Raw genomic sequence first — 25,486 nt, forward strand, 5'->3', positions numbered from 1 at the left:
GCATGCTGAATCCAAAGTAAAGTTCAACAAAGAATGATTCTGCTGATAAGAAACACAAAAGAGAAAAAACAAAACAAAAGAAACAGTATCTGAATACAAAGAGATAAAGAAAACAACAGAGACTCAGAGAGAAATGAAGGGAAAGACGCTTGGTTTGCAGAGTATATGACAACAGAATCATGGGAAAATGAGATTCCAATTTAAAAAAATATTTTGGGAAAAATATTGCAAGTAAAAATAACTGAGGGTCACACAGGCAGTTTACCAAAAGAAATGTAAAAGAAATTATGAAAGATATGAAAGCAAATAATTCACATAACACAATTTATAAAACCCCAAGTAAATTATCAAACTGCAGAAAACGACACTAGCATGCAGACAGAAATGGTGATCATACTAGGAAACAGAATAGGTAAAAAGAAAAGTAAAAAAAAAAGTTAATTTCTTTAATAATCGGTGGCATTATTAATTGTTTCAGATTTATTTACATCTTAAAATTAGTTTTTGTAAAAACTGTGTAGACTGAATATTGCAACCAAAACAATTACAGCAAAAATGTAGTTTATCATAAATATTAAATGCATGCTATAAGAATGTTTATCATTTCCCATTTTCTAATAAAATTTTTAATTACATACTCATGTGTCTACTTCATTCTTTTAAAATGACGTGTCAAATATCTTTAGCGCTTAGCTTATTAAATGTGAGGATTTGGTGAGAAGGTGTTGCGGTGGCAACTGATATTTTTTCACAAAATATGCCTCAACATGTGCTGGAATCCTAAAGGCAAAGCATGAACAGACACTATAACAGTCCATGCTAACTGGATTTGAGTACAAACCTAAAGAAAGGTCTTCTGTTAAAAAGGGTTGTTTATGTGCCCTTTTCTGCCTGATTCCAATGTTGTCAAGCATCTCTGTCCTCATGTTTTCGTCATGTTTATTAGGTTGTTATGGCTGTTTGGCACTATTTCCACTGGAGGGCAGTTCTGCAGAGTTGGAGAAAACCATTATAATATACATTCTCAGAAAGCGACAAACAGAGGTTAGGGTGATCTGTGGAGCCATTCAATACACAGCAACAGGTGCATGAAGTTGAACCATTTCTGCTGTAGTTTTCATCTACTTTGTTCCTTTCACTGGCTGATATACAAAATGATAAGTTTAAAACAAGGCTCTATGCATACTTAAGCAGCATTTATGCTTCACCTTAATTACACAAAGTGATACTATGTGACCAATTCCTAATATCTACGGGTTTTGATGTTGTAGAAAAAGGGACCTTTCTAGAAAGTCATGGCAATGGCTTTTTATTGATGTGAGGTGGTTGTCTGCTGCATTGTTAAATGTTAATTAAATTGATGTGTGTCTGCTTTTTCAACTGTGCAGATCCTGATAGATTATAGATGTGGTAACTTTTCTTGTGTTATGAGGTCCAGACCTTTGCTGGTGATGTTTATAGCTCCAGTATGACTGAGAATGGGAAAGTAAATCCATAACATTTACCTCTTGTTAGGCTTCAGAAGACAAGAGGTCATGTTTGTGTTTGCTTAAAGCCTGGATATTTTTGCTGTTTTTCAATTCAGTTTGATGAAGAGTAGTGCTCGAATGCCCCACAAGTGTTTGTAGAATTCATCTGGGAAGTTATTACGCCCAAGATTGACTTCAGCACGGTATTGACGACTCCATTAGGGGTGGTCTGCTCTCTACTGTGTAGTTATGTCACTACCCACAAAAATAACAGTCTGTTTTACAGATACAAATTAACTATCTTAAACATTTATGTGAATGTGTTTAATTCTGGCTTGTAGATCTTAAAATGCCCACATTATTTTCCCTTCATGTTAGAATAGCTCTGTTCACCATGAGTATTCTTTAAATATACATGTACTTGTTTTTATTTAAGATTTAATGTATATTCGCATATTATTATGTATATTTCTACAAAATGTATCTACTTCATAGTGTACTAAAGGGCAATTTCATAGGTTTTATTATCAATCCATCCATCTATCCATTGATGGATGGATGGATGGATAATACTTTTATCCACATTACATTATTGTTTCCTTTAATTAAGAAGAGTATTGTTCTTAATTTAAGAACCATATCAATCTCTAGACTAAGAAGTTGAAAGCTCTGCTAAGTAATTTAAACAATATAGGAGATGCATCTTTTTTCTCATCTTATGTGATAACAGCAGCACACAACTGAGCTTGCCATGTTAATGCTGCTTTATTCTGCCAAAATTATTCACAGTCACTAAAATAAATTGACTCCTCTCAATGGATATTAACATTGTATTTTTACAGCTGTTTGTTATAGCATAAAATGCAAGTTATACCCTCTGAGGATCAAAAATGCAAGCCAAGTATGATGTGATTAAAGTGCTTAACCACATCATACTTGAGGGGTGATGTGTCCCTCAAAGGAATACATGACCCAACTGTCAGATGCAAAAATGCCAATGGCTTGATTGACAGTCTAGTGTTAAACTGCCTGTTTAAACTCATTAGAAAATTGAGGTCTTGCTACAAGGAGGAAGACCAGTCACAATGCATTAATGTTCCAGCCTTGATTCTCTGAGTTTGTGTCCTAAATACTAGTCTACATAGAGACATGGAAGTGAAACCTCAACATGTTTTTAACATGAAAGACAGCTGTGGATGTTAAATATTATTATAACAGTTAAATTGAAAGAACAAAGGTACAATCTTTGTCAGTGTTCACAGTTTTAGTGTAAGATGATTAAGTGTAAAGTGGGGTTGTTGCCAGCAACAAAACAATAAAAAACAACAAAAAAACCATGTTCACATATATATAAATCCCATAAATAAATCAATTTCAGTCTCGGTCATATTATGTTGCTGAGAGCTGAACATAAGTCATGTCCACCCACTCCTATTCTCACATCTGTCACACTAAACAATCATGTCAAACTTTTTGGTTCAAAAAAGCCATTCCCACTTCGATACTAAAAAAAGAAAAGAAAAAACTGTATTTATGCCAACCCTGTAATTTTCTGACAAAAGATTAAATCCAAAGCAAAAGAATGAAAAGCAAATTACTAATGCATCCTGAGTGCGACTTGCAGACAGTAATACCTTTATACAGCACATGTTGCAGGAATGCTTTGCTTTCCAAATGGGAGTGCTTGCTTTTTCCTTTTTAAGTTGTAACTGTCACCCTAATGCATCTTTCCTAAAAGTGATTGACGTATGCTGTTATCACTCTCTGTGGCATTCTAAAGAGGGCTAGTGGCAGTTTCAATGCACTCCTCATTTTTAACAAATACAGACAGCACATGGCTGGAAGCTGTCGCCTTGTTGGTCTCCCTCTGACAATGATGCATTTTTGTTTCAGCCAAAGATGCTTAGTCAATATCTATTCACGGCAGCCTGTACATATCCCAAAATTCATTTTGTTTTTGTACCTTATGTTTCATACATGAATTTGTGTATTAAATAGGGATATTACAAAAAAATATTGCAATTTATTTTCTTGTTTTATTTTTATTTTTAGTTGAAAGATTACAGTTTTCAGGAAGTCATCAATGATAACAAGAAATTATGTCACTTCTTATCCAATATCAGAATGAATAGCACTGATAACATATTCAGTGCTATTGTTGAATGGGTGTTTTTTTGTGTGTTGTTTTTTTTTTTTATCAATGTGCTCCCACTCCTGCATGAAACAGGACAAGTGGCGTCAGTATAATTGGAGAAAACAATTTTCTGACTAGAAATAAATCATTTTAAAATTTCCTCATGTCAGAAAACAACTCAGTCATAATTTTAGTAACAGTTTAAAAATAAAATTTCAATTAGCCCAGGATGTTACACACAAAGAACAGAAATGTAAACATGAAAAGTAATGAACAAATCCCAAACTGGGAACATCCAATTACACGTCAATGCACTCCAGCTTAACAGTAAACTGAGATCATAAAGGCTGTAGATTGGAGCTTCCTTAAAGTTGCAAAGACAGACAATCCACTGGCTTTGTGTAACAATTGTTGAAAGTTCTGCAAGAAGAAAAACAGCACTATCATTGAAACGTCACATGTAATCAGTCACCATAAACACAACCATTGCTTTGACTGAGTATTGAAAGAGTTTGACAATGCCTGTAAGGCTTGAGAAACCATCAGAAACCTTCCAGAAACCATCAGGACTCAAATCCATTGTGAAGCTTTTGACGAAGCAAGAAAATTTGCCCAAATCGAAACAAGGACTGACCCGATTAAAGATCTTATAAAGGGAATGACGGCACTCCACACCAGCCCTCCACCTTAGTTGGAGCTTTATTCGGCTCATTAGCCTCTTGGAGTCGCCTTTTACCATGCCGAGCTGTCGCTACATTTCTAATGTGCGCTTTGATTAACAGCAACATTAAAATGAGAAGCTGTTTCTTCTTCTACTAATAATTTCCAGCAGGCTGTGGACTTGTCATGATGGTAGTTTTTAACAAGCCCACATGCAGAACACAAGACAGGAGAGGTAGGATCAGTGTTAAATGATTTAATAAAGATCACACAATTATCAGTGAGAATCAGGATGGTCTGGTCCAGGGGCAAAAACAGGGACGGCAACAATGGTTCACTACGAGGAAAGAACAGAGTGGTGAGTTCAGGGGTCGTGGGAAGGAAGGAAATCTTTCTGGGAAAAAACAGGCTGGTCTTACTTGTTGCTGATGAACAGAGTCTTGGAGGGGAAACCGAGTATGTCCGGGGTCTCGGTTCTTGGTGGGTCCAGGAACAACGGAGGAGTGCGGTGGGCAGCGGACAGGTAGGCACGAGAGCAGCGGGGAGACGGAGGAGTGGTACGGCCGCCAGCCGTGGGGTCCAGGAGATAATTGCCAAAACAACGGAGAGGTAAGTCTGGGAACTCGGGCAACCTGTGGATACTTTCCACGGCGTCACGAGGATGGTTCAAAAGCCAGGAATTCAACCGGGATCTCATCAAAGGATCACCTAAAAGGCAACGGAGTAGATAAAGATAATTACTAGAATGTTCAAGACAACTAGAAACACAGAGACAGGCTCAGGGGGGCTCAGAGGTACCGTGACTGGCTAACACTCAGGCGACGCTGGACTGGCGGCCAACTCCTTAAGTCTGCGCCGCTGATGAGGATGATCACGAACAGCTGCGGATAATAATGCACCGCACTCCAGCCGGAACCTGTCGCCATCTGGTGGTAAAAGGTAATAAGGGTGCACAGGAACTCCCACCATGCAGCCAGAACCCCGGAACATAACAGGACTGGCTTAGCCCAGTCCACAGCCCCACTGGTCATATTCACTGGTCATATTCACAGAAGCGTGACCATGGGTTTAAGGGTTATAAATATTCATGACTATGCATTCATAATAACAATGCATGTACTTTAAATCTAATTTGTGTCAGAGGATCTTCTATTTTGAACTCACGGAATGCATTTTTCCCTCTTTTTATTTATTTTATATGCCTGATCAATTCTAGAGACCTTGGTATTTCTTTACATAATTAAGTAATGCACTTATTTAAATAGATGTTCATTTGAGATATGGTTTCTGTTGATAAAATCTGGAAAATATTGGCTTAATAATAGTCTTTCATTTCATAATTGTATATATTCTTTTAAAGAGTAAACTGTTTTTGATATTGTTTAGAATATTGATGTCACAGCCTTACATTTTTGCTCTCAAGCCTTTCTTATTTCCAGGTAGGTTATCGGTTATCTTTTGTTATCAGATTATCGGCCTTTGGAATGAGAAAACTATTGATTATTGGTATCGGTTTAAAAAAAATGTTATCATGCATCCCTACTTCTTTTACTTACCTATATGCACTAAATGCACTAAAATGCACATCCTTTTACATTTTTCTATGCAAATATTCTTACGCCAGCGGTTATCCTGAGAAGAAAGCTCAGACAATAAGATACAAGCGCATGCCCTTTAGCATAATGAGAGAATGACAATAAAATTCCACACCGACACACTTTTTTTTCCACACAAGTTGTAAATAATTAAGTTGAAGAGGCAAGCAGTAAAGAGAATGTCATGTCTCATTTGGTTGCATAGCACGACAGTGACAATCCGTGCATGCGACCGTTATGCGGAGGTGTTTGTGAACCTCAGTAAAAGTATTCAAGCATTCAAATATATTCGTCTTGTAAGGCTTGACAAATGCGTGCATGCAAATACAAAATCCCACCAACTACCTTTTTCACTGAGAAATAAAGAAGTCCAACAATCATCGTAAGGAACAATCTCTTTTCACATGACTTCAGCAGAAGCTTGACTGCATTGAACCTTCAGCCTGGATGAACATCTCTCCAACCCTCCATTCAAACTTGGTGGATGATGCAAGTCAATGCAAGTCAATATTTTACAGGATTTCACTGAAATTACCATGCATGTCTTACAGGGTCAACATACTCTTAAAAAATCCTCAGCTTTCCCAGCTCTGTGAACGGCAGATCACCCCCCCCCCCCCCCCTCCCTTCCATCTTTTGCAATTTGGTGATGGAAATGTATTCCTCTCCCAGGCTGACATGGATTATCACACAGGTCATATCTTTCTTTTGATCCAGCAGCCATTAATAATCACTAGGCATGAAAAAAAGGGCTTGCATATAGTCAGTCCCATTAATAAATGATGGCTCCCATCCAATTAAAAGGCCTTAGTGAGGAGGGTTTCTACGAGTGTCCTCACTGAATATATTTTGAAGGCATAGAGGCCTGTAAATAATCAAGCCCGGGGCAATCCCGCCCTCAGTGCCCAGGAGATGCAGGCTATGTCAACAGCGTGGCACTGTGCTGTCACCACATATCACTCCTTCGCCTTCTCACAGCCCTCAGCTGTGTGAAAACACCACAGCCCTTATCTTTTCCCTCCTTACCACGGCACCGTTAGTCGAAGAGCATATAGGCTGAATCCAGCAACACACATTTCCATTCTCTCTCTCTCTCTTTTTATATGCAGCATATTTTCCTGCTCAATTTGGCTTCTTTTCTGATGGATTGAGCTTTGAAAAAAACCAAAAAGAAAAGTAAAGGTCTTAAATATAGGGTATTATCATCAATGATGGAATGGGATGCACAGAGCCTTACCTTTCTTCTATTAGAATTCTTGTCCAAACAGTTTAAAATTTGGCAATATTCTTATCAGTCACTAGTGAATGAACACATTGTGCAGCATTTCTAACAGGCCTGTATATGCTCAGTAACCATCCCCATGTTCTTACATAATCACAGAACACTTTTATTATTTTCATTGTTTTATATTTAATGAATGCGTCAGACACCTCCTTTTAGCTCTAAAGGTATCCCTGAAGCAACTCTTTTTCAATATTGTGAAGCCCAATATATTTTTTTGTAGAAAGTATAGATGCGTCGCAATATGTGAAAAGTGAGTCACAAAGTTATCCACATTTTCAGCAAGTGTAGATTTAAAATATTCCCTTAATTTTACTTAATTTACATATGTTATTTTATAAATAACATATGTATACATGCAACATGCTGTATGTATATGTTGTACTGTACATATACATATTAATGTGTTATTTTTATTTTATTTAACGGAAAGAGACATCTCTTAGCTGAGGAGACATCCATAATCTTGTCTAACTCTGAGCTGTTTAACTCAGATGCGAGTTCTCAGTTCTCACTATGGCCATGTTCTCAGTTCTTTTGTGCTGCTTTTGTTAGTGTCAGAACAAAACTGGTTCTGGATGTTGGTAATCCCCTGTTTTAGTTTTCTGCTTGTACACTGACGTATGTATTAGAACAGAGACTTCTGTGGTAAAACCCTGCTTCATGAAATTTCTGAGACTGATAAACTATTGATAAATGTCAGTTCTTTTGTCAATTTAGAATTTTATTTAATTCATTTTTATTGAGTAGAATTAGTGTAGTGCATTATTTTTTCCTTTATGTGTCTCTATTCAGTGATTAAATATATTAATTTTAGAAATCCGTCATAAATTTGATCCTCAATTCTGAGTGATCAGCTTTTGCGAGTCTTTAGTTGCAGCTGCAAGTTTAATTTAGAATTCTAAGCAAATCTTAATTGTTCCTTATTTTTATATTCCAATAGAGATTATTCAATGTCAGACTGATTTTGATATATTATGAGATTGGTATATCACTACTAATACAATTTTACTTGGATGAATATTGCCATAGCAACACCAGAAAATGTCAAACTAATTTCCCTAAGCACTACAAATTATATTGTTTTGTCTTCTTAGCCTAACAAAATAAGCAAACATATAAACTTCAAAACAAAACCACAAAGAAAGGAGCATGAACAGTCCCATTCAATAAATAAATTATAGTGACACCTCTTTCAATTTCTAAATGCAGATTATGTTTGTTATAAAAATACTGCAGCCGACAGGATGTAAAACCAAGCATTTGAAAAATGCTGCTAAAGGGATTTTTTTTCCCCCTCCTTCTTAATGAGACACTGAGGGCTCTTGACAAAGAGCCACTTTCAATGGACCAAATTTTGGATTTACACCTTCCCGGGAATTGTCAATTACGTTTTTGTTTGTATGCAGTACACAGAATGGACCTAGAAAAACACAGATAGGAGGGCCCTTGGGACGTAAATTTATGTGACTTGCCATCATTAGCGGAAGGAACGAGCTCATGGCATTTCGCTGGGTGCCTGAGGCTTGATGATGCCCTGAAATTTATGCCACAGTGTGTTTAGTGCAAGCTGTGACCTTCTTCTGCAGATCCACGAATGCTCCCGAACAATATGACAATACATGGTAACAAAATGATCCTAATTAGAAAAAGAACTCTTCCTGTCTAGCACCAGTCCAGCCACCAGTCTACCAGCTCCCTCTTCAACATTTTATTACCACTGCATTAACCTCATTGGTATTAAGCATGTCAACCGAACTCTAAATTCAGAATGAGAGACAAAATATAACCAACTGGTGAAGACAAAACATATTTGCTGAAGTTCAGACTGTAAAAGTTTTTGCTACTGTGTACTTTTACAAAAAAAAAATCTGTGGCTGAATGGCATGCTATGCATGAAATTGCATTTATTTATCCAAGGTCATATCAGTAACATTTCATAAATGAAAATACTGAGTAATTTATAAGCAAGAAAGACTGCGACTGATCGAGCTGCATGTCATCGCATTGATGCTAAGAGTAGTCTTGACTTTCAATTAGATATTATTCTATTTTTTATTTGACCAAAGCCAAAAAAGTTTTACTTTTTTCTTTTCAATTGTATTATATGCGAAATACATCTGTACAAAACCGTACAATGACTATATATTCAGCATTATATAAATTATTGCTGAAGGGCAACTTATTCATGTTTTTTTCACTTCTGTGACTTTTTAATGTCAAGGATTTGAGTACTGAAAATTCCATGTTTACATGCATGAATAAGCTGAATGGTGAACAGGTTGAGGTTAATTAAATTCTTAAATCACCTCGCTTACTTCAACTTCTAAGACCTTCAATGGGAAAAGTTTTATTTTCTTTGAAACATGCCTTGAACCAGAGTAGAAAAAAAATTACCAAGTCCAGACGCATAAGTGGAGAGCTTTCCTTTCCTCATGCTTTAGTCTTATTGAGTTGCATCGACTAAAGAGCTTGCAAAGTCCTTCTCAGCAAGTTACAAATTTTGTTTCACAATAACTAACCGCATGGTTCTTTAATAAACTGTATAGGTACCATGGAGATCAATAGAAGTAAACTTTTAAATGATTAGAAGGTGGGATATAAGATCTCTACAAACTCTACACTAATTTTTTTTAAGTGCATTGTTATTCAGTCCCATGCAAACTTTTAAGTTTCTTTTAGAATTGTGTTTGGTTGTAAAATGTTAAAACAGACTGAAGCTAAAAATGTAGCCAGGTCATAAGAATTGCTGAAAATACTAAACATGACAAACCAATTTGTAACATATGTCAGTGAAATTGTTAAATGTTTACATTGGGATATTTTATATGCATTTTTGATTTATGGATTGCATTGTATTTCTAGATTTTACTAACGTTTATTCAGGCAGAACAAGCAATTTTGCATAAAAAAATCATTTGAAGCCAATTCAGTCGATAATGCAAATATTACCAATCTTTAATGAAAGAACAGCATAAAGTATTTCAAGTGCCAAATGGCACAGCAGGATCAGCAGGTTGAAAAAAATGTTTAAATAAAAACAGCTTGTGCACAAACAAGGAGTCTCACTTTAACTTGAAACAGGTGTATCTGCATCTCATGCATCTTGGTTTTTTCTTCATTCAGTAAAGTTACTCACATTTTACTCAAATAGGAATATAAATTCTACTTTATAAAAATAGCACTCAAGTACACATAAAACTACAATGTAGTAAAACTAAAGGCTTTATGTACTGTATATATGTACAGTATATATAGGGCAGGTATGCATAGGTGCAGATCTTAATTACACAATACTTGTTCTAGATGTCTCATTTGACCTTTGCAGTGATTGGCATTTCCTCTGAGGGCAAGCAAGAAATTAACTTGGGGACAAAAATAGATGTGACTGCTATGTATTTATCGATTGAACAATCATCAAGCTCCAGTCCATTAGATGCTGCTTTTAGTATCTGTTTTAATTATTGGGCCTGGAAGATGCAACATGATAGGATCTTTAATCACCAGAGACAGAGACCTGTTTCCAAAGGACACCTTGCTGACACACTGCTTGGGGAATGTGTCTACAAAGCAGATTTACTGATCTCGATGAGTACATGTGTCACACCACCTTTCAAATAACAAAGGGATGCGCCGATTACAACAAGGCCATGGGTAAGACTGTGCCAGCAGGTGAGCCTTAAGGATATGAGACTTTTAACTGCTCCTCTGGCAGTGTGACTACTTCTCAGTCAAATGTATAATATTATTTTACTTAAGACTTTAGACATGTGGCTTTTCCTAATGGTGGCTTTTTAAGTTGAAGAGTCATTACATTATGCAAGTGAGAGTATTATTCATGCTTTATGTGCTATACAGTTATTAAAAATATAATAAAATTAAAAATGTTCAACAGGCTGTTACATATCCTTCTCCTCGTATACAGCCAAAAACATAAAATAGTTTTACCCCAAAATATAATAATCATTTAATATCGTTTGTGGTTTCTGTTCCAGTTGAAACACATTTACTGCAACATACCGCAGGAGAGCATATGGTATTCTGAAAGATGTGAAATGCATACACAAGATAATCTGCTCCTGTGCTTAGGCAGTCTTTTGTCTTTTATTGAGGAGGTTCACAGCATTCCTCCTCCACATGTAGTTTTCATCCGGCAAATGAAAAAGTAACACAGCAGTGACCCTGCACCTTCAGTGAAGAATGACCCCATCTCTAGTTCATATAACCTGGATGATCTGTGTATATTGGCTGACCCACCAGCTTCCTTTGGTGTGAAGGAGCTGTAGGTAGTGGGGGAGGGGGCATTATGTTGCTTTCTACCCGTCCTGATACATCATCATGGTGCCAGTAGATTAGAGTGGCCGCCGTGTGATGTCACAGTCATTAAACTGCCGGTGGAACGGTGTGAGACCCTTTGCCTCTTCTCATGTCTGTAATGTAAAAAAGCTCTGTGCTTGCTGAGGCATGTGCTTTATCTCATGATGCAGTGCAGGTAAGGATGCAGCTGTGTAAGAGAACCTGGGTTACATGATATCATAGGGGCAAGGAAATATGTCAAAGTTGGTGACCACTGCGCACTGAAACCCAGCAAATACGCTCCATTTATTATTTTTAGATGCTTGCATGTATTTATCTGAATTTCCACTGCTGTATCAGTCAAGAATAAATAAGTAAATTATTTTAATACATTGCTTATAAAGTCTTCTGCAACAACATAAAGGTTACTACACATTGTTGCATTCGTGAGCTTTACAATTAATCAGTCAATTGTGAATGTCCAATGTTATTCGGTTTGGTTTTAATTTTTGTTGCATATTTATGGTCAGTAATCAAAAGCAAAGTTGATGCCTACTGCCTTCCCTTCTTAAGAAATATAGCATGCAAACATGTATAGGATAAAACTGATCATGGCTGTGAAGAAATGTAATAAATATTAATTTGAAATAAATAGAAATGAGTAATGAATTCTAATGACTGCTGCAAAGGTCAATAGTTTCAAAAGCTATAACAGTCTTACCAAGCTGGGTGTACACTAAACATGCATGTTTGCCATTGTATATTTAAAATATGCAACTATCAGATAGTTATTTCTAATTGTATTTTAAATAATAAGTCATGCTATTCTAGTTCAATAAGATTCAAGATCATTTTTAGCAGGTAATTTGTTTTTCATTTAATCTTATCACTTAATCTTTTTATTTTCTATTTTTTATTGAAACAACATATTTGTTTAAACTATGTCAAGTTTAAAGCTAATGTTTTGAATTTCAAGTGTCTTATGTTTACTTTTCAATGTAATATTTTAGAGTCTGTTCTCATTCTCCTTACATCTGAATGAACTATGTAAATTTATAGTTACCATAAAAATGCAGTAATAGCTAGCAATAAAAGCAGGATGTATAAACATAAAATACTGTTGTTAAGGTTGTAATGATCATATTTGGGTATTTAATGGCTTAGTGAAAAATATGTTTTAATAAATATAAATCACAGAGTGCATCCTATTATATCCAATAGTTCACCCATCCACCCATGCATGTGCAATAATAAAAATTCCAGATTTCGGTCAAAATGAGATTTGACATTATTTCTATTTGAATAATTTGTTAATGTCATAAATTTCATAGACAAGGCAGAAAATACTGTTCATAAAATAGTCTCTGAACAAAGAGTTGACAAACAAACTTAATATAATCACCCGCTGAACGAGAGTGAAATGCATAAAACCCTGTGTACGTGTATAGCATAGCATTTCAGTTTTTGCTGAAATGCAACAAAAATTTAAATCTGTAATTTAATTTCAACCTTTCCTTAAAAGACACAGTGAACAAAGTAATTGCTTTTTACAGTTGTCACCCATCTCATTTATTGCATTTAGAAATTGTGAACAAATTAGAAAAGGTAATAGACAAGCAGATTAGTTACAGGTAAGTCTGATTGGATCCGGTGCTTCAGCAGGATGGACCAAAGTCCTGTCATTCATTGATTTGTCAGCTAAGAAAATTCTGATCTGCGGAATAATTATATGTTTTTATGTAAACACTATACAGCTTTCACATTGTTGTGGTAATTAAACGAATATCTTTTGCTTTACTGATAGGAAGCATATATTTTCTATTTTGTTGCTTGTGTGTATTCATCACGGTTGATACAATTCATAATTAAGATTAGGATATCAGTAACTTTGAGGTTCTCCTTACCGAAGATCTCCACTAACTGAAGCCTGACCCCTATTTAGAAATGCAAAAACACAAATTTGAATCTTATGCCTCCTAGAAACAAAGTTGATTCACTACTAATATTGTAAACCAAGCTCCAAGGATTAGCAGTTCATTGTTATCAATGCTTAAAATGTTCCATTACAGTGTTTTTCCTGGTTCTAATACAATTGAGGCAGAAGAAATGTTTCAGTAATCTATGATTCAATGAGTTTACCAGAGCATTTGCCAAAGTAACGCCAATAACATTTTGTGTAAGTTGAGTTCGAAGCTAATGCCAGAATGCTGGCATTGGCCACAGACAGCAACAGCTGCTTAGACAGATGCTAAGGGTTGCTGCCTTTATTTGAGCCAGGTGCAGTGGCAATGTCTGACATGACAGATCCTGCTCAGTTACTTCAACCACTAGCAAATCAATATCAGTGTTTCAGTTGATTGTTCATTTAAAGTACTGTCATTTCTTCTTTTCGTATCTGCTCTGCCTCACTGTGGAAGGGTTATAGGGTTGTCACTGGGCCTGAGTAAAGACTGATATGAAGAATCTAAGCTTTGGAGGTCCTTATTTCTATTTTTGAGAAACTACGCATGCCCAGCCACATCTACAGTAACCACAGCGTGTTGTGTGTGTGTGTCCACACAACAGGATGCAGAACTACAGAAAACATCGTAGTAGGTATGCCAGGCCAATCGGTGGCATTGTAACACTACCAGAAAACAACACAAAGAAAACTCAACACCGGACGGCGCCATGTTTGTTGTTCTTGAGAGTGAGGCGCACGCTAGTTACAGCGAGAGATGGAACTATGATGTCATTGGTCCAAAATCGAGCCATGTGGTTTGATTTTTTTTATTTTTTTTAACCTTGAAACCATTTAAAAAATCTTCCACTCTGCCACCCGTTTTAAGTAATTGATCATTTCTGGTCTCCCGGAAGCTGGGTGCGCGTCGTAAGTATCGAGTCCGATGCTGTTGTTTTGGGGGGGATGGGGGTGGGGGGTGCGCCGCAGTACTCCATGTTGTTCTGTTACTCATTCTGCTGCAAGTTAGCTCAATTTTGACGCGCAAGACGTAACCGGTAAAATCCGGTTTAGGATTTTCAAAATAAACGATCCGGAAGTAGTTCATTATTTCTTGCGCGGACCGGTACCAATTGGTTGGGGTGGTTGGGGACCACTGGCCTAGATGATAAGATACCTTTGCAGACAGACCTAGCTTTGTCCCTTGTTTACATAAGAGAAATGTTCTGTTTGTTGAATATTTGTATTAATATTTCTTATTAAAATTTTAATTAAATTTGGGATAAAATCTGAATAAGAACCTAATCACTTGGTAGTGCAGGTCTGAAGATTTAGTGAGCAAAACACCAAATAGTTCAAGTGTACAAAAACAAAAATGACTCACAAATCTTAGATAAACTTTGTTCTTGTTCTTTTTTTACCAGCTCAAGTCAACTTCTGAGTGGTGCACATTAAGCAGAGATACATTCATGTTTTTTACTTGTAAGACTTACCGTATATATTTCTGGCATTTCAATGAGACATTTTTGCTAAGTTTAACTGTATCATAAATGCTAATGCAGACTTTGTAAAGGTTATATTTTGACCAAATATTTTAGCACATACAATTGATTAAATACATAAGGGGCTTTCTGACTAGATTTCCAGTTTTAGAACAGCAGAAGGAAACTGAGAAACATCTCAGTTTAAAGGGCATTGAGCAGGTCACTCTAAAGGAAACTCGAACATGTACAATGTGTTGACAGTTTTTATTTGTACCTGTATCTGTACCTGATTAATTAAACTTCCTAATAGTCTTTTAAGGATTTACTGGACCTTTGCTAAATAGTTTTTTTTCTATATCAACCATTCAGTTGAAGATTAGTTGTTTTTTCTTTGGCTCATTAGCAGAATGAACCAGTTATAACAACGACTCAACTGTGTGAGAGAGAAATGTTCTCACATTTGATTTCATACACAAGAAAGATGTTGAGTCAACTCAGTAAACAGTTTCAAACAGAAATATAGTCATTTTTAAATTACAAAGATTTTTTTATTGAAGAATCCTTAAATATATGTTTAAAGTGATTACCTCGTCAACGTTTAAAATACTCATTCACTACCTAATTTATACGCAGTAATATTACCCATCTGGTTCCCTGGTTTTTTCTTCAAGACTGCTTTAATTTATTATGATATGAACGTAACAATGTGTTAGAAACTTTTCTCACACATTTTGGTCCATATTATCATAAGAGTATCATGCAATTACAGTAGAATAGTCAGCCGCACATCTATTATGAAATTCTCAAATTTCACTACTCCTAAATGGCTCTACTGGGGGGGAAAGGTGGTGACCTGTGAGGCCATTGAGGTACAAGGAATTTTATGTCATGTTCAAGGAATAAGATTAAGATTAATTTTAGCTATACAAATAATACAAATAAATGTTGTATTATTCTGATAGAAGAAGCTATGAGAAGATGGGTAACCTGGAGTGATAAAGGGATGGACGGGCAGGCTGTTGTGTGTATAGAATACCCTGTTGATACTAAGAGGTGCTTTCACACCATTATAGTCAGGGGAACTCAGTTCCATTTGATGAGGAATGCCAGAAAAACATCACACCTTCATCTGGTACGGTTTACTTTCACACTGCACTATCGAAAGTGGACCAAACTGCCTGAAAAACATCATGCAGTCACAACAACTGCCCATTTGTAGCACTATCACAAGAGGTTGGCTTGTATGAGGAGCAATTGAGTGTGCTGCTCTGTGAAGAAGAGCAGAACATAGCAGTACAGAGAAAAATGGCAGAGGAAGAAACTATGATGCGATGCTGTGGCCATGCAGGTGTGTAGAGAGGCATTACCAATAGGCAAACTGGCCTGCAATAGAATTTTGTTACCTAGCAACCCCAAGCCAATCCCAGCCCCTCATCTGGCAACTCAAGCAGAGCTCCACCCACTTCATTAGAAGACAACACTTAGTTTGTTCTTCTGGACTTACCACTGCACAATGGTTGCTGGAAAAGGTAAATGTTTTGTCATTGGTTGCAGTACAGAATATGTTGCCATGCATTTTCTCCCAGGCACGAAAAACATAGCTGGGCAACTTCGTTTTATTTTTGTTTGCAATGTCCCTTCGATACTTCCAAAGAAAGTTGGAGTGTGTGCAAATCAGTTTAGGAAGGAGTCCTTTGAAAACTACAGAGTACGGCAGAATTTGCTAAAATATTTCGACTGAGGAAAGGTTCTGCTTGTAATGTACATTACAAATCTGCAAATGATGGCGTTGTAAGTCTTGTTTTGTATCATTGTGGGGCATAAACATGATTTGTCATTTAGCACAAGCTAAGACTGAACATTAGCTTCTGCGAGTCCTGTGTCCCATGTTACATTCCCCATAATAACTGCACATTTACTGTCAGAACTGTAATAATCTGAAAGTGATCATCTACATTGAGAAGATGCAGTGTTTGTAAAAACATGCCAGACTATCGGACATTATTGACATCGACTGATTTTATTTTCTTGTTTTTTTACGTGTTAAGAGAAGTGGTTGTACCACTGTTCATCTGCTTGTAGCCATTACCACATGTCTGATGTGCTGATATACACACTGAGTTGGGAGAGCCTGGCCAGCAGAAGCTTATTTGTATAATCGTGAATCGCCCTAAAATAGTGCACTTCTAAAGGAGCTTAAAACAGGCAGAGTTGGCTGAGTAAAATCTCAATATCTGAGAATGATTCTGTGCATTAAATGTCATGAATGTTTATATAGCCCACATAACTATTCTAGCTTGTTCAAGGAATGATAATAGTGGACCTTTAAGATTACATACTAGTCCTTAATTCACACACCTCTTTCTCCCTTTAGTTTGCTTTTTCTCTTTAGTTAGCAAAAAGGTCTGTGTGCTTTCCCACTTGAAATTCAGTGGAAAAGCTTTCCCTTACAAGTAATCCTGTAAGAGACTACCATTTTAAGTCGTACCAGAGTTTACTTGTTTTGACCACATCAGCGTTCATGTGAGTTTTCATACTTGCCCAAGCACAGAGGAATCCAAGGAAACAAACTCTGATCTATTTAAAGCATAGCCAAGCAGTGCTGGTGTGAAAGCGTCATGACTAACTGGGTACACTTTCAAAGTCTTCACATATTTAGAAATACTCAGAGTTCACTCTGCCAGATTAGTTTCAGCAGATTTTTGTTTCACCACTGAAAAACTGAGGATCACACACTAAACTGAACCTGCAAAGGGGTCATCGAATACAAGAACTAACAAATCAGCAACAGCTAACTTATTTTTAAATAATATTCCTGCTGTTGTTTGTATATCCCTTTTGTTTTCACAGTTTTGTCGCTTCTTGTAAGCAGTTTGTTTTTTATTCATAAATATATATGCACATTTTTTTATTTATTCTACTCAGTTGCACATTCCCTTTAATTGCATTCATTTCCAATAAATGCAAATTATTTTCTTCTTATGCTGTACATTTGTCCTTACCCTGCAGTCTGTCATTCTTACTTTCTGCTTTTATATTTCTAGCTTTGTGTGAATTTATCTATTCTATTCTATTTTATTCTATTCCTTCATGAAGCTATTTTGGAAACTCTTGCTATGACAGTTTGGAAGAAAGAACATGCCAATATAATGGAAGCTAGTCTCAGAATTAGTATTTCTGTGCCTCTCCCTAATAAAATGAAAGAGATGCAATTCAAATGCTGATTCCATTGATCATTTACCGATCTTGTTATGCTCTCAGGGTGCTTGCATTTTCCCCAGTTTTCTTCTCTCTTTCTTTCTTCTCTATTTCGTACAAGTTCTTGTTGGTACTACAATTTGTCACCCTATGGGCAGACGTATGTTACAAATGGATTTCCCTTCTTTCTTCCTCCATTCTCTAAATCTACTTACCTCCGAAGACTCGCATTAATACACAACCTCCTCTTTGGAAGATATACCTGACCCCCCAGTCAGTCGAACATTACCCTTCCAAATCGTCTGCCTTTCCAAAACCCATTGATCAATTATCCACAGCAGCCTCCGTCTTTGCTCCTGATACTGAAATGGTTCAAACTCACCTGGCATCCTGTTTCAATGCCTCAGTCCTGATTCTAGATTCCATGATGCTCCTTTAATGATTTACACTCCACTTACAAAAATAAGTAGACTCTGTTTTTCAGAGACCTAATTAATTCGGATCTCTTCTCTAACACTGAACACCATCTGCATATTCTGCCACAAAAGCAATCTGGCTGTTGCTGATTTGTGCTTAAGACTCTCAATCTATATCGAATCATAATATATTTGTTATGTCACATCTCTGTGGCGAGATCGTGAAGTGGGCGCAGACGACTGCATTAGTGTCTCATAAAAAAATCCTGTACTGTTCGTTTTCCAGGACATATTTGACAACCAATGACATTTTCTGTTATTCTGAGATATTTGAAAGAAATTGTAGCTGAATAGGACATCTATAAGAAATCTTATGTGCATACACACACATGCACGCCCACGCACCCACGCCCACAGACATATACTTATATAAATATATATATACATATATGTATATAAATATATATATATATATATAGTTTTGTTGATATTAGTAGTTTAAACAAAAAACCTTTGCTAAAATACTTTACTCTTGAGCTGTTAGCTGCCTGACTAGTTCACATATAGATGGTTGTGTCTTTTAGAGAGCACAGCCCTTTGCACTCATTCTGCTTTAGGGGACAACAAAGAGGCAATGCAGTTTGCCCATTGGAAGTGACAAACCTGACAGAATAAAAGTAATGGTAGCCCTAAACAGTGCGCAATGGATCTGACAAACATTTAGATGCTATCTCCCAGTTACAACGAATAAATGCACTGCCACTCCTCCTCCACGCCGCGTTAGCCGGTGGCAGGACCAGCCAGACATGTAATCTCTTCAGACAGGAGAACACCTCATCAAGCCTAGGCCCAAATCAAAGTAATTGACAAAAGTGGGGAAGTAATGATCAGAGAGTGACTGGACAAACATGTATTTTTATCAGGAGACGGATTTATACTGACTGGACTTTGCCGCCTAAATATACAAAAGAAAAAGAGAGATACAGATATCAGGAATGCAAACTTTTTGTAATAAGAGCATTTATAATTTGTCTTTTATTTCAGTTTTTTATTTTACAGAGTTATTATGTAATCAAATATTTGTCACACATGAATGGCTTTATCGCTGTATTTTTTATTTTTTTACTTTACATGTGTTGTTCTTTTGTAAAGCACAGTAAGCCAAACAATATTTCGTCATCTCCTTTATGTCCCCTCTGGGTCACATTCAGTATCTGGGCAAGACTTGTACACATACACAGCCTATTTACCGAAGCAATTTTATCCCAGCTGGTGCAAAGATAATTCTGTGTTGCCTGTTTTATCGTGTTTTCAGGCCCCCTCCAGCCCGTACTCTTCCCCTGTTGAGCAAGAATGCTGAACCAAAATTTTAATAAGGCAAAAAAGTGCATAGCCTTAGATGGGGTGTCTGGGGATCCTATCCTGGAGACATTTTGCACATTAAATACCGATTTCCTGCAATTTTACAATACATTTGCATATTTTATGTCCTTTTTAATCTGAAATAGGGATTCACGTTACAAAAGTGCTAAACATCACAACATTCTAGAGCTCTGGTAACTGGCATGGCATGCTTTGCTGGAAACATGAATTTCCTTTTGGCTCATTAGACTTTTGCAAAATATTGTATATTTTAACATTTGTGGACAACCTGATCAGAAATGTTGTTCTATGTAATCGAAATTGTATAGACCATATCCTTACTCTTTCATGTCATACAGACACAACATTTTACAAATGCAAATGTAAAAAAGTTCTTCGTATTTTCATTCCAGCTATTTTATTCTGATACCCCTACATGGAAATTAGTGTAACCAATTGCCACGAGAAGTTACCTAATTAGTGATTAGATTCAGCCTGATTGATCAGGGTCAAGGATAAACTTATGAAAGGCAGAGCAGGGTTAGGTTATAACGTCATATTAAAGCTTTAAACACCTCATGTAAAACCGACGTCATCGCTCACAACTCCTCCTTCCTGTTCGCTGATTGGCCAGGTTGAAATTCAACCTGAGATATTAGGTCCAATAGGAGAAATCCCAGACAAAGTACTGAAAATACAGAATTATGGAGAATTGTGTATGAAGGCAATGGCCAGTCCAGGAAATTGAAGAGCTACTATGGCTCTCATTTCAGTGTTTCTTTTGAGTAAAGTTTTAGTTACTTCCAAAAAGTTTTAAGTGTACTCTGATAAAGATATTCATTTCGAATAAAAGTCATTTAATGTCACACATATATCTTTATTCTGAGTATCGCTACAATGATCTTTTGAAATAATAGTGCTAAAATTTATGGGCATCCAGTGTGCAATTGAAAAAGATATTTATTTTCAATGAGCTTTCTCCTCTTTGAACAAAGGCTAGATAATTAAAAGTAAAAATATTCATTTCAAAGTGGACAGATGGAACTGTTTGCGTGTCTTCCATTCTCTTAGGGATCAAGCAACAATTTTGCACTTGACTGCAACTGTCGCATAAGAAGGTCATCTATTAAGTTATGCGTGGCTAAAAGCCTTTCCAAGTGTTGTGAAATTAAATTTAAATATGTAGTTGCGTGCGTCTCACTCTTCATTGAACTAGTTAAGTTATTACATTTGCTTTTCTTACTCTGACATCAGATGAGTTATTTTATTAAAACAATTCCTGGATGGTCATTTCAAAAAAAGATATGTTGACAAGCTTGACAGATAGTGGAAAAAAATAGTAAATAACACCAAAGTGACCTTAAGGAATCCTTCAAGATGTATTCATACTTTCTTTTGGGGTCGATGTTATTGTCATTAGAGCAGGGAAAATGTTTAGTGGATCATCTACATTTCTGACTTAATGATGCATGGTGAAATCCTTATGAGACTCACTTATGTTCCATAAAAACCCTGGACAAAGTTGTAAAATCAATGACCTGTTTTGTTACTTAATAAGTATCTCAACTGTGCAAAGGTTTAACCTCTCAGATACCTAAAGTATAACCTTTATTAAGTTCCATTGTTTCATTATATGATAATTTTTTTTAAACTACATTGTTATGTAGTAAATACAAACTGCAGGTATAAGACATGTCTTTCAGTGCTGTTTTTCTTACTTTAGACTTTAAACTACACACGTTTGGATACTTTACTGGCTATTGTACTGCATTGCTCTGGATGTCTTCCATAATATTGTACATGTTAATCTCAGTAGGGCATTAAACCTGGAATGATCGGTGTGCAGTTTTAATGTGGGAGAGTTAAAAGTCAAAAAAGGATATAAAACCAACCAGGGGAAAAATTAATATGAGGGCAGGTAGTGGAACTGATGGAATTCCATAATGTGTTATCACCAAGATTGGTGGGAGAAAAAAAGCAAAAAGCAAAAAAAACCCCCAAAAACAAACCAAATGTAAAGTGATGAAAGTTTTTGTTTCTTTTGGCTGCTTTAACTAACAGAAAGATATGCAAAGTTAAGCATGAGAAAAACTACCACGTGGTGATTACAACATACTGTATCTAATTTTCCATTTTTTTTTTTTTTTTTTTTTTTTTTTTACTTTTCTCCGTGAAAGTAAATGTACACAGAAGAAAGCTGCAGATCCAGGTGAGAAGTGATTACGTATTCTTCCCCATCCTTGTAAATCCATAATCATTAACATCTGCTCTAGCTTACTTTATTGAACTATTTCGCCCATGTGTGGTCCACTTATCCTCTTTAACTCCACTTTAGCCAACTCAGCACATAGATCGAAGGCTAGATAGAAAGAAAAAAAAGAGGCAGAAACAAAAGGATAGGAGAGGAGAGAGACAGCAGGGCACCTTTTGTAAGATTTAATAAATATCCCCTGGTTCTATTTTGAGCTTGCAGGTCCAGGCCTGCTCTCCACAGTCTTGGCTTGCTCACCTGTATTTTGTCCCAGGAAGTATTTCTTTGCCCTACTCTGTTTTGACAACTGGGCCATGGATTTGCTGTCTGGGTGCAGGATGTCTTGAAATAATATCTTTAATTCCCTCCCTAGAATATTGATTCAGACAAGGATAAAGAAAGATAACAGCATGGATGCAGAAACTTTACCGACTGGTGAAATTAAAAACGTGGAAATCCCACTGACCTTGACCTGCGTAGAAAGGCCGTGTTTTAATATCTAACACTTAGACTGTTACAGGAGCAAATTACCAGTATAGATAACACAAGCGTATTTAAAGACTTGAGACACAACAGGGACCAGTGAACACCCAGTGGCTTTATGCGCCAAGTTGACAACTGGCTGTTGGGAGTGTCTGGAGTATTGCTGGTCATCTGTTCCTCTCCTCTTATTGGTCTGTAAGGCATGGCTGGCACCAGAGTTCCCCCATCAGTGCTCTCTGCAGCCATTTCAGCAAATTAAACTGGCATTGGGTCAGTCATTGATACTGGGAACTGAGAATTCCTGTTTGATGTTATTAGTGTTTGTTTGTTTTTTTCATGAGTGGCACTGAAATGCTAATGTTCACATGTGCTAAGCAATCCATGTGCACATGCCACAAGTGACATGTGGCATGTCACTTTAAACTGCAAACACCATTTTAAATACCATGTCATTAAAATATGTCAAACTGAGATGCATCTACATAGCTGTGAAAAGTGATGCAAAACTCTTAAACTTTTCCATATTTTTTTCACATGATAGTTCAAGTAAAATTCAATGAGTACTAGACACTTGATATGAAGCATTAGATTTTTACTGCAGAAGCTCTTCGTATTTCACATTTGTTCACAGCAGTATGTAAAAACAGAGTACAAACATATTTAGAACAAACACAAGAAACACCTTTGAGTAAAGATGTGCACGGCTGTAAATAAATTCAGTGAAAGCTGACACATTTTCTTGAAAGAATGGGAAAAAAAAATGCATAAAACTGATTTAGTGAAGTAATTAAACATATTCAGCCATGAAAACAAGCTGCCCTAGATGACATTAAGGCAAAGACATCTTCTAACCAACAGGCTTCTAATTTATGTAACTATCACCTAGAATGACCAATTATTATGCGGGGACACTGAACATCAATATGTCCAGCTGTTGTCAATATTCACAACATCAGAAAGTTGATGTTGTGTTTTAGGGCTTGTCTGCAAAACAGTCACCTAATAATAATGATCATATGAAATTAATTTGCAAAAGCAATTAAATCTAATCAATCTTACTTGATTAAAATTTGAACACAACATTATGAAGGTCACGTAACACAGTTGCATGTAGGCAATAAAGAAAAAAGCTGTTGCTGCTGCTACATCTGTTGCTGGTGAAGTCAGTACTGGCATATGCTTGTTTTTTATTGCTTGACTGCTTGATTATGTTACTTTGTTGACTAGATTTCTAAAGTTGCCCATTAACAGAAAAAACCCCCGAAATGATTCCTGCTGGAGAATGTTATCTTGGCCAGAATGTGTGATTAGAAGACAAATCCAGAAAAACAAAACACAACTTGCCATTTTGGTGTTGATAAACCGAATAACCACAAATAAAGAAGCTTGGACTTTAGGATGAGTACTAATCACACATACGAGTCAAGTCTCTGGAGAGGATACTGTAGTCACATCTCAGATAGAGGAGCTGTGGTATTCACATACCCTCAACTCCAAGGCCTGTGGAAAGTGTATTTCATCATTTCCATACCAAAGTATTCATTGTTTATCAACTCAGAATGTTGACTGTGAATGTACCTTGGTAAATGTGTGACTTGTGAAAAATACCACATGGCAAAACACATAATAAAACGAACCCGATAACTTCTCATCTTTTCAAGACTATTGAAATAGAAAAGAGAGAAAATATTCTAGGAAAATCCTTTACACCTTCCAATGAAATAAAGTTTCCTCTATATTGTTAATGCCCAATCAATTGCAAGCAAAGCACCACACAGAAAAGATGCTGGTGGTAAGGGATATAAAATATTCAGTTACACCTTTAGTATTATATATCATGATGTCTTCTTGGTAACTCATGAATAGTCGCTATTCATTTTATGCGGCAACAGACAAGTCTAGTTGTAGAATCATTAACACACATAAATGTTTCAAATAACTTTACTTAGATCATTAAAAAAATATTTCTCTCTGATTGCATTTTTACTGATACTGTTTTTGTTGTTTGAAAAGATTGATTTTTTTTAACTTTGACACATTTTATTCAATCATTTTGAGTTTGGGTTTCTAACGTCCAGAAGGTTCTCAGCCTGCCCTAACATCTCCTCCCCTTGGCATCTGCTCATGAAATCTCCAAAGCGAGGTATCCAATATGCAAACTGATCAGCTGTCCAAAACTGCTCAGCTGAATTTTTCTGATGTAGTCTAGCCTGAACTCCAAGCTCCCACCAGTACTTTGAGCCCAGTCACACTGACACTCATTTCAGTCCAAACTAATTTGGCTGACATCAACGAAGATGTCTTTCTTTCACTCATGCTCTATATCCCACGATCATGCTTAAGAGCTGAAACATGGAAGGACTACTAAATTAAGAGTTTTGCCTTTCATCCCACCTCTTTTTTTCACTGCAACATACTGGAGAAGTGCCTCCATTGTTGGGAACAAGGCAATCTCAAAGCACACTTTGAAATATCTAAAGCATTTAGTCTATCTGAGCAAAACCATTTTATTTTTTCATGTAACTTCTAGAATAAATACTTCCCTTGAAAATTCTAGATACAGTTGTAGTTTGCCTACCTTTACATTCACTATAAACAAGACAAACCAAAATAAACTTTCACCTTCTGGTATAATCTTGCTCCTGGTCTCATACTCTCTCTCTTGCAAGTGATCAGGTCCATAACTAGAATATTATTTACTAGATTGGCACTGTTAAAGTTAATGTTGCAAAAATTCCCTGTCTTCAGTCGGATTCCAGCTCTAATGAGGCTTTACTGATACAGCAGGGATGGCTCTGCAAAAGGAGATGGGCGCTTTGAGAGGAATGTCAAACAACTACCTCCACATTCTTGCATACCATCATTAGGGTCATTTCTACTGAATCACTCAGCAGGAACCCATGGCAGCAAAGAGCAA

Source organism: Xiphophorus hellerii, chromosome 23, assembly GCF_003331165.1.
Source record: "Xiphophorus hellerii strain 12219 chromosome 23, Xiphophorus_hellerii-4.1, whole genome shotgun sequence".
Lineage (NCBI taxonomy): Eukaryota > Metazoa > Chordata > Actinopteri > Cyprinodontiformes > Poeciliidae > Xiphophorus > Xiphophorus hellerii.